We start from the raw sequence: 10,033 nt of genomic DNA on the forward strand, positions 1-10,033 counted from the left end.
TCATTTAAAATATTTTATTGGAAAAATATCTTTTTGGAAAGATTATAATGAAATTACAATATTTTGGTTTTTTTCTAACCCTTTCTAGACATATTAAATAAGATGCCTCTACATAAAAGAGTAATAGGTATAATTTATAGGCATTTAATATTTCTTCAAAAAGTCTTTTTTGTTCATATCCCAGATATTGAGGAAGTGTGGACCCTAATAACTAGGTAACAAATCATTTTTTTAAATGAGGTGTTTTCCAGTTCTTTGCTTTTGCCAATTTGAAGTGGGAGTCAATTAAAAATAATACAAATAATATTTGGTGACATATCACAGTGATTTTTGGCATTCAAAGATGTGTGGGCCAGTCTGTAATTAAAAATAATTTTTGATAGGTAGAACATTGCGATTTTGGCATTTAAAGAATTGAGGACACAGCTATGAAAAAAAAACAAATCTTTCAATTTTTATGTGAACGCATTTTCTCAGTGTTTACATCTCTAAAAACAAAAGAAATACAATTCGTGCAGAATGTTGTCCTCTATCAATTTCTTATCACTCATAGAGACAAGAATTAATTGAAAAAAACACTGCTAATCTTGTTAGTGGTTTTCTAATAAAATTTTACTGTTTATGTTCAGAAGCTGTATAGCAATATTAATAGTATATTTCTAATGCACAACAATAATACTGATACCTGACTGACAACAGTAGGTGAGATGAGGCCTGTTATAAATCAGAGTCAAGAAGGATATACAGTACACATTAAAGATTAACACTAATGATCTCTGGGTGATGAGATAACCATTGATTTTTATCTTTTTCTTAATTATTGATATTTTCTAAATTATGTAAAAAAGAAGCTGTATATTAGCTCATTATTCAGCAAATATTCACTCTACTACCCCCACCTCCATGGACAAGTATATATCCCTGCCCCATTGGGAATGGGCTTGGGTAGGTCACACGTGTGGGCTAATGGTATATGGAGAGAAGTAACACTGTACCAGTCCCAAGCCAAGGCCTTAAGAAGCATTTCTCATTTCTTTCCCCCTGTGTCAGAGCTTTTGACCTCTGCCAAGAGAGGATGCCTTAGGTACCTGTGTCACACCAGCCTGGGCTCACTCAAGACTGTAGCCAGAGCAAAGCCACCCCACTGTACCTGCAGACAGGTGAAAGAATCTACAAAGCCAGCATTGGCAGATCAGGTTATACAAGCCTATGACTTTGAGAAAGAAGATAACAAGGATCTACGTGGTTCAGGGGAAGATGTTACAGAAGGAAAGACTCCAATAATTGATAAGCATGGAAGAAAAGGCCTTCCACAGGAATAGTTGAGGAAGTTATGGGGGGTGAAGTACAGAATATGCTGGAAAGATTTGGAGCTGACATTAGCAAGGTTCTTCTTGCAAAGAGAAAAAGATTAGAAATGTATGCCAAGGCTTCTCAAAAGCAGTAACCAGAAAATTGAAAATATTTGGAAAACACAACAAGAGCAGAGGCAGAAACTTAATCAAGAATATTCTCAGCAGTTTCTGACTTCGTGTCAGCTGTGGGGTATAGCTGTGCGGAAAGCTGAGGAACAAGAAGCAAACCTAGCTAATATGTTTCGACAGCAACAAAAGGTTTTCCGACAATCTAGAATTGTTCTGAGCTGGAGAACGAAAACAATTAACAGTTACATGAGCAGTTCATAAAGAGCGTGGAGGACTTGGAGAAGAATCATGAAAATCTTCTTAATGGTACATGAAATGAATTTAGAAAAAAAATGGCTATGTTGAAAAAAAGTATGTATATATGATGGGTTCTCAGCAGCAAGAGATGGCAAGTTTGAAAATTTCTTCAATCCATGTTATTCTGATCGCTCTTTGAAGAAAGAAGTTGAACCTAAGTAATACAATACAATTATAGCATTAGCGAAGGAGCATGTAAGTCTTTATAGTGGTTTAAAAATTCTCGTTTAAATTATTACATCTTGTTATTCATTAGCTTGTTTGTGAAGTGCAAGACCCTCCCCCCTTCTATTAACCCTAAATAAAATGTAAACAGTTACATGAGTAAAAGAGAAAGGCATGCTAATTGCACTTTGTGGGTGGGTTTTACGCAACACAACTAACACACTGTGTCTACTGCATTTAAACTTTCTTCTATTAGCAGGCATTATATAAATTCATTTCCCCTCAAAAATGACAAGTTTCTGAACTGTCCCTCCTAATACTTAGGAGTTCTAAAGCATTGGCATGGCACATTGATGTCCAGTGTATTTGCCTTATGAACACATCATTCGTTCATATTTGTATGTTTTGTATGTAAATTAGAGCTTGGTGCAACAGAGAAGAGCTAGAGCTCATTTCCTACAGCTCTTATATTCTACAGTTGACCTCTGCTCAGCCCTGTCCTTATTACATGTGGAGAAACGTAGCTGTGCAGCTCCCCTCACATCTGTTCTTAAAGCACCCACCAGTCACCAGGTGAAATCCTGTGAGATTTCAGCTATCTGGCAGTTAGATGTACTTGGTTGATAAGCCTGCGCTCTATGGTACAGTTTTCCAGTGTGTCTCCAGTAGGAGTGGAATCTAGGCTTTTTGTTTTTAGCTTTGGTTTGTTATTTGTAAAATTTTGGAGATTTACCATGTCTCCGGAGCCCTGGTGGCGTAGTGGTTAAGAGCTCAGCTGCCAACCAAAATGTCGGCAGTTCAAATTCACCAGCCACTCCTTGGAAACCCTATGGGACAGTTCTACTCTGTCCTATAGGGTCTCTATAAGTCAGAACCAATTCAACGGCATCCAGCAACAACAATCACCATGTCTCCAGTTAACACCACGTGGTCATTTGGCTCAATGAGGCACAAACAAGGTCAGCCTGTCTCTAGTAAGACTAAGGTTACAACTGCTCCTTGGGGGATGAGGATAAAACTGCACCTGAAGGTTGGTTGACTGTCTTCCCCTTTACTTATTATCTTGGCCTTGTTATCCAAGTAGTTTATGAAAAAGAAAAGAGATACCATGAATCAGAATTAGCCAAAGCTACCTACAACTTCAGATACCAGGAGTCAATTTGATGATACAGAGGTTGGGAATGATAAAGTGGTGGTAGCAGATGCATTCCTAAGCATAGAACTGGAAAATTGGACTATGTTGTAGCTTAAGCTCTTATTTTATTGACCCTCTTTATGTACCCAAGGAGCCCTGATGGGCAGTGGTTAAAGTGCTCAGCTGCTAACTGAAAGGTTGACAGTTCGAAACCACCATTTGCTCCATGGGAGAAAGATGTGGCAGTCTGTTTCCATAAAGGTTCACAGCCTTGGAAATCCTATGGGGCATTTCTGCTGCGTCTTGTACGGTCACTATGAGTCAGAATCGACTTGATGGCAGTGGGTTGGTTTTATATACCCAGTTTGCTTGACAGAACATCATTGGAGACCATCAATCATTGAGAAGAGCTGATGATAAAGCATCTATGAGATTGCCCTCTGCTAGTTAATATTTAAAGAGGAGATACTCACCACTGATTGTTGATTAGAAGTGACACCAATAGAAAATATCTCTTTTTCAAAGGGAGTCTATGCCTTTAATCATTTCACATGGGGTGCAGTCTCTAGAGTTTAAAGTGGTTTTTATAGGAATCAAACAACAACAGCAACAGCAAAACCTCGTCCACGGTTGTCCCACATAAGGCTGGCTATCTATCTGTCTATATTGCTGACTACATTATACTACCTGTAATGTGCACCTAGACCTCAATCATTAGGGGGCAAAGGTCTAGAGAGACTAAGAATAGTGAATAGAGATAAAAGGGAGAGTTAATGACCATATTTGAATTCTATAACCTATCATTTTTGACAAAAACAACTTCTTTCAAAGGAAAGAACATTAATAAAGCCAATTTGACTTTTTAGTGGCAGTGAAATGGAGTTATATAAATTCCATTAATGGTAATGACTTTTTCCCAGCTAAATCTCTCTCTGATATGTGGAATACTGCTCATTTTCAGAGTCATTTTCTATAAAGAAACTGTTGAAAATGTTTTAACGCAATGAAGCTCGTTAATTGATGTTATCAGTTAATATTCTACTATAAAATAGCAGAATCGTGATACCTGGCCGTATGTTTGATGTCCATCAATTAAAAAAAAAAAAGTCTCCTAGACAAGATAGTAAGTTTTCAAAGGCAAAGGCATTTTTGCATTCTGTGTCCCACATAGTGTCCAACAGAGTAGGCACTCAACAAGGTTTTCTTAAACTAAATTGACAACGCTGCTTTAACTTTTTGAATTGTTTGTTAGAGAAGGTATAGGTTGCCATCCAGCCTCATCCTATTTGTTGCCATATAATTTTTTCTTGAATTTCTGAATCACAACTACAGGTGTTTCCCCAGATGGGAATTCCTGTCAACTCGGTTTCGGAAGAAGGGACATGATCCCAGAGGTTTACTTGAAGATGTGCTGGGCAGCATAGTGGTCAAAGGCATAGTCTCCAAATCTACTCTGCTCTTATTAGGTTTATGATGTTAGGAATGGTATTTAAACTTATAAGTTCAGTTTCTCTGAGTTACTTAACTCAAAGAGTTTTTGCGGAAATGAATGCTTTTTATGAAAAGCTTAACACAACATCCAAAATACAGTAATACTCTTTCTAGGAAGGTTATGAAGTTAACTTATCAATCTATTTATCATTCAGCCTGAAAATTTTAACCTAAGGTCATGAGAAATGCCATCCCTTTGGTACTGTGGTTCATCAAACACTGGAATGAATGTATCACTAGCCAGACCCAGTGAAAGGCATGTGGCTGCTGAACCTTGACTTCAATATGAGGGCCTTAGGCCAAGATCAGCATGGCCAGGCCTAAGAGGCTTACCCAGAGGTAAGCCTACGAAAATCTAAGTCTTGTTTTTGTTTGGTGCCATTGAGTCGCTTCCAACTTATAGCAACCCCCTGGGCAACAGAACAAAATACTGCCTGGTCCTGTGCCATCCTCACAATCCTTGTATGCTTGAGCCCATTGTTGCAACGACTGTGTCAATCCATCTAGTTGAGTGTCTTCCTCTTTTTTGTTGACCCTCTACTTTACCAAGCATGATGTCCTTCTCTAGGGCCTGGTCCCTCCTGGTAACATGTTCCAAAGTATGTGAAACAAAGTCTTGCCATCCTTGCTTCTAAGAAGCCTTCTTGCTGCACCTCTAAGACAGATTTGTTTGTTCTTCTGACAGTCCATGGCATATTCAATATTTGCCAACACTGTAGCTCAAAAGCATCAATTCTTCTTCAATCTTCCTTATTCTTTGTCCAGCCTTTGTACTGAAAATACCATAGCTTGGGTCAGGCACACCTTAGTCCTCAGAGTGACATCTTTCCTTTTTTTTTTTTTTTTTAACACTTTAAGGAGGTCTTTTGCAGCAGACTTGCCCAGTGCAAGACTTGTTTGATTTCTTGACTGCTACTTCCATGGATATTGACTGTGAATACAAGTAAAATGAAATCCTTGAAACACCTTAGTCCTACCTTACAGGGAAAGCAATTGAGGTAGAGGCCAATGTCATAGAACTGCTGTAATATTTTTTTTCCGGATTCCAGGAACAAAGTTTTCATATTCTAAGGCATTGCACATATGTATGTTTCTCAAGAAACAGTGAATTGACATAGTTAAAAGAATGATTTAGTAGAAGGGAAAATGAGGCTCAGAAACTTTGGGAGTCTTAAGTCATATCATAAGTGTCTATTAGTCAACCCACATTTACTGAAAACTTCCATGTCCGAGATCTTGTACTATGGTAGTCAGATACTATAGATCAAGGAATGTAGAACCCATAATCTATTCTAGGGAAAGTAAATCTGATCATTAAAATAAAAAAAAAAAAAGAAGGAAAATAACCTGGTTGCTATGTTTTTCTAATTTTGTCTTTTAATGTGATGCTCTTTATTATTTCATTATTATTCTACTATATTGTTATGGCAGTCTAGTTAGGGTAACTGCATCATCGGTGAGTAGATTTGTATAGCTATGAAGATGGAAAAGTCAGGAAATTAATGGGTGTCTCAGAGAGAGGAAAGAGATGATCACCAAGAGAGAAGAGACAGGTAGTAACACAAGTTATAACGACAAGTGGTAATCAAAATGTGTGCGCAGAGCAGTAAAGAACTGTGGGACAACATCAAGTGACCCATAGTAGTAGTGTGGCACATAGGGAAATCCAACTGGTTCTAGTCAATTCCAACTTTGATGTAGGACAAAGTGTTTTCTTCAACATAACTGCATTTCCATATAAGTTACTTACATTTCCTACTTTCTGTTCAGGGACCTTAAAAGTGATAGGCGAGTTGGTTGGCATATTGTCCATAGGCAGTGGTTCAGTGGAACTCCTTGCTCTAGGTCAGCTTAGGTATTAAGTCCCTTACACTTTTCCCTGGCCCTTACTGAAGAAGTTTCTAGTTTCACAGGTTCCTTCCAGGAACCTGATTACTCCACTGCTTCATTCTCAGCTTGATTCACACATAGCAATATCCTGCCCCCCCACACCCCCCCCTCCACACACACACTCAATAAGCCTCCTTTTCCAACCTCATCTTATCTAATCTTTGAAGAAATAAAAACTCACTATCTATACATATATCCAAATTTTCTCTTAGTGCTCTGTTCTTTATCTGCTTGGTATGAGGAGATACTCTGAGATATATCTGAGCAAGCAGAGGAGAGAGGAAATATACTAAAAGCATACAGAATAATGCTTAGATATAGTCTTGCAACACGAAGTTAAACTATGAATTTCCTACACCATGTTGCGCTGGAGATGGATTAGGAATTTAACTACTCTGTGTATATATATATATATAAAACCCAGTGCCATCGAGTTAATTCCAACCCATAGTGGCACTGTAGGACAGAGTAGAACTGCCCCATAGAGTTTCCAAGGAGCACCTGGGAGACATATATATATATGTATATGTTATGTGTATATGTATATATATATATATATAAACCATTGTTGTTGAGTTGATTCTGACTCATATCAACCCTATAAGACAGCATGGAACTTATCCATAGGGTTTCCAAGAAGCACCTGGTAGATTCAACCTGTCAACCTTTTGTTTAGCAGCCAAGCTCTTAACCACTGTGCCACCTATCAGTCTTTACACACACACACACACACACACACCATTGCCCATCCTCCTCACACAATGGTGAGTATCTTGATTGTTCTTCAACAGTCATTTGCAAAGCAGGGTGATACACCCTACACCACAGTAGGATTTTTCACCTGACCTATGACAATAGTTTCCTCCCTGCCTCCAAGCTTGTCTTAATTCAACACTCTCCATACTCTAGACCTGATGATTCTCAAAATCCATCAAATCATTATCCTGTTTAAAGTCCTGCAATGTTTCTAACCAAGATGGAAAACAGGGACTGAATTTACCCTTCCGGCTGAAACAACAAGGGTGAATAAATAAATAAATATTAAAAATAAAAAGAAACAATAGCTTTCAAGACATTGGACACCAAGCATAAAGGGCAGTGATCTCTAAGAAATAGAAACAAATGAGGTGAGCTCTACAATTGCCGTAGCTTACGGCCTTGAAAGTATTTCCAGATATCCATGTAGGAAGAGAAAACCAAAGTGCAACTCAGCGGACTCCCTGTGTGATGGAGACAAAGCTGAGAGTCTGGCTTAAGGACACAGGACAGAGAGTACTGGAAAGGAGAGAAAACTCTAGAGATATATAGAGTATGACCCTTGTGTATTCAGCTGAGTACTGATCAGCACATATATCTGAAGAAAATATATCTGTGACCAACTAAAGAACCACTTGATAGGATCAGAGGGAACAGTAGTTGGATCTAACGTGGGGCCAGGAATAATGCCTATTCCTACCAGCCACACTGGAAAAACTCAAAATTCTTGGAGTACAGGGTAGAGTAGTTAGAAGGCCCTTGCCGCAGTAGTGGCAAACAATAAGCCTTGGATTGAACAAGGCTCTGAGCTAGCCTAACAAATCACAATAGCAAAAACAAAACTGTTTTCAAGGAATTTAACCATATCCTAGAACGAAGCTCAAGAATATTTATAGGAATACAAAAATATCCATCACCCAACAAGATCAAATTCACAATTTCTGACATCCAATAAAAAATTACCAAAGTATGCAAAGAAGCAAGAAAATGTGACTCTTAATGAGTTGAAATATCAAATAATTGACACAGAACTAAAAAGGACACTAATGTTGGAATTAGCAGGCAAGGACATTAAGAAATTCATTATAACTGACTTCCATATAATCCAGAAGCTAGTGGGAAGAATGAAAATTTTAAATAAAGACGTGAAAGATATTTAAAAAAAAAACGAAAACCACCTAAATAGAACTTCTAAATATGAAAACTACAGTGCCTGAGAGGGAAAGTACACTGGATGTGATTAATGGCAGAGTACACATTGTAGAAGAAATGATTAGTGAACATGAAGATATAGCCAGAGAAACTATCCAAAATGAAATACGGAGAAAAAAGACAATCAAAATGAGTACACAGAGTGGCAGAGATCTATGGGACAATTTCAAGTAACCAGATATATGTGCAATTGAGTGGTTAAGCACTCTGCTGCTAACTTAAAGGTTGGTGGTTGGAACCCACCAGGCATTCCTTGGGAGAAATAAGTGGCGATCTGCTTCCATAAATATTACAGCCTTGGAAACCCTATGGCGCAGTTCTACTCTGTCCTATAGGGTCACTGTGAGTTGGAATCAACTCAATGGCATACAACAACAACAAAGGAGAAGAGAGAGAGGAAAGTGGAACAGAAAAAATATATATATTTGAAAAAAAATAATGACTGAAAATTTTCCAAAATTTTATCAAAACTGTAAATCCACAGATCAAAAAACCTCAACAAACCCCAATACAAGAAACACGTAGAAGCTAATACACTAAAAAAAAAAATACACTGGTTTGCTTAAAACAAGTGAAAAATAGAAATCTTAAAAGTGTGTCAGCTGTTTAAGGAAATTGAAGTTGAAACCACAGGAAGATACCACTGCATACCTGTTCTTGTTGGTGAGAATGTGAAAGAACCACAACTCTCATACACTGCTGATGGGGTTGGAAAATGGCACAGCCACTTTGGAAACACTTTAGCACTTTTGTACAAAGTTAAATATACACCTACCATATGGCCAAGGCATTCCACTTCGAGGTATTTACCTATGAGAAATAAAAGCATATGTCTACACGAAGACTTGTGCCTGAATGTTCATGGCAACTTTATCTGTAATAGCTAATACTGAAACATCCCAAATGTCTGTCCTCAGGTGAATGGGGATATGAGAACCTTGAACCTGAAGAGGGATGTAAGCAGCAGACACACCACAACATCCTATGTAGGTGGTGAGGCAATACTCTTTGATATGAAGCACTGGCTGAGACCTAGCTCATGAGGACAAAACTTGTGATGGCCTAGGAATCAAGGATAGGAGAATGTCATGTTCTAAACTTTTTTTTTTAATGAAGCTGCTACTCAGAACTATTTCTAATATGCAGCAGGGAAAGCATTAAATTAACCTCTTCAGTTGTTGTCGTTCAGTGCTGTCAAGTCAGTTTCGACTCATAGTGACCTTATGTACAACAGAACGAAACACTGCCCAGTCCTGCAGCCTCCTCAGAATCTTCACTATGTTTGAGCCCACTCTTGCTGCCACTGTGTCAATCCATCTCTCTGAGGGTCTTCCTCTTTTTCACTGACCCTCTGCATTACTAAACATGATGTCCTTCTCCAGGGACTGGTCCCTCCTGATTTTTGACATGTCCAAAGTACAGGAGATAAAGTCTTGCTTCTAAGGAACATTCCTGCTGTACTTCTTCCAAGACAAATTTGTTCATTTTTCTGGCACTCCATGGTATATTCAATATTCTTTAGCAACGCCATAATTCAAAGGTGTCAATTCTTCTTCAGTCTTCCTTATTCATTGTCCAGCTTTTGTATGCATATGAGGTGATTGAAAATACCATGTCTTGAGTCAGGCACACCTTAGTCCTCTAGGTGATATCTTTGCTTTTT

The 10,033-nt window shown here is 38.2% G+C and overlaps 1 pseudogene; it reads left to right on the forward strand.

Annotated features, from left to right (window-relative positions):
* The first annotated feature begins 935 nt into the window (after positions 1-935).
* LOC126081555 (synaptonemal complex protein 3-like) lies at positions 936-9,587 on the forward strand (annotated as a pseudogene).
* Positions 9,588-10,033: the final 446 nt, after the last annotated feature.

Source organism: Elephas maximus, chromosome 8 (genome assembly GCF_024166365.1).
Source record: "Elephas maximus indicus isolate mEleMax1 chromosome 8, mEleMax1 primary haplotype, whole genome shotgun sequence".
Classification (NCBI taxonomy): domain Eukaryota; kingdom Metazoa; phylum Chordata; class Mammalia; order Proboscidea; family Elephantidae; genus Elephas; species Elephas maximus.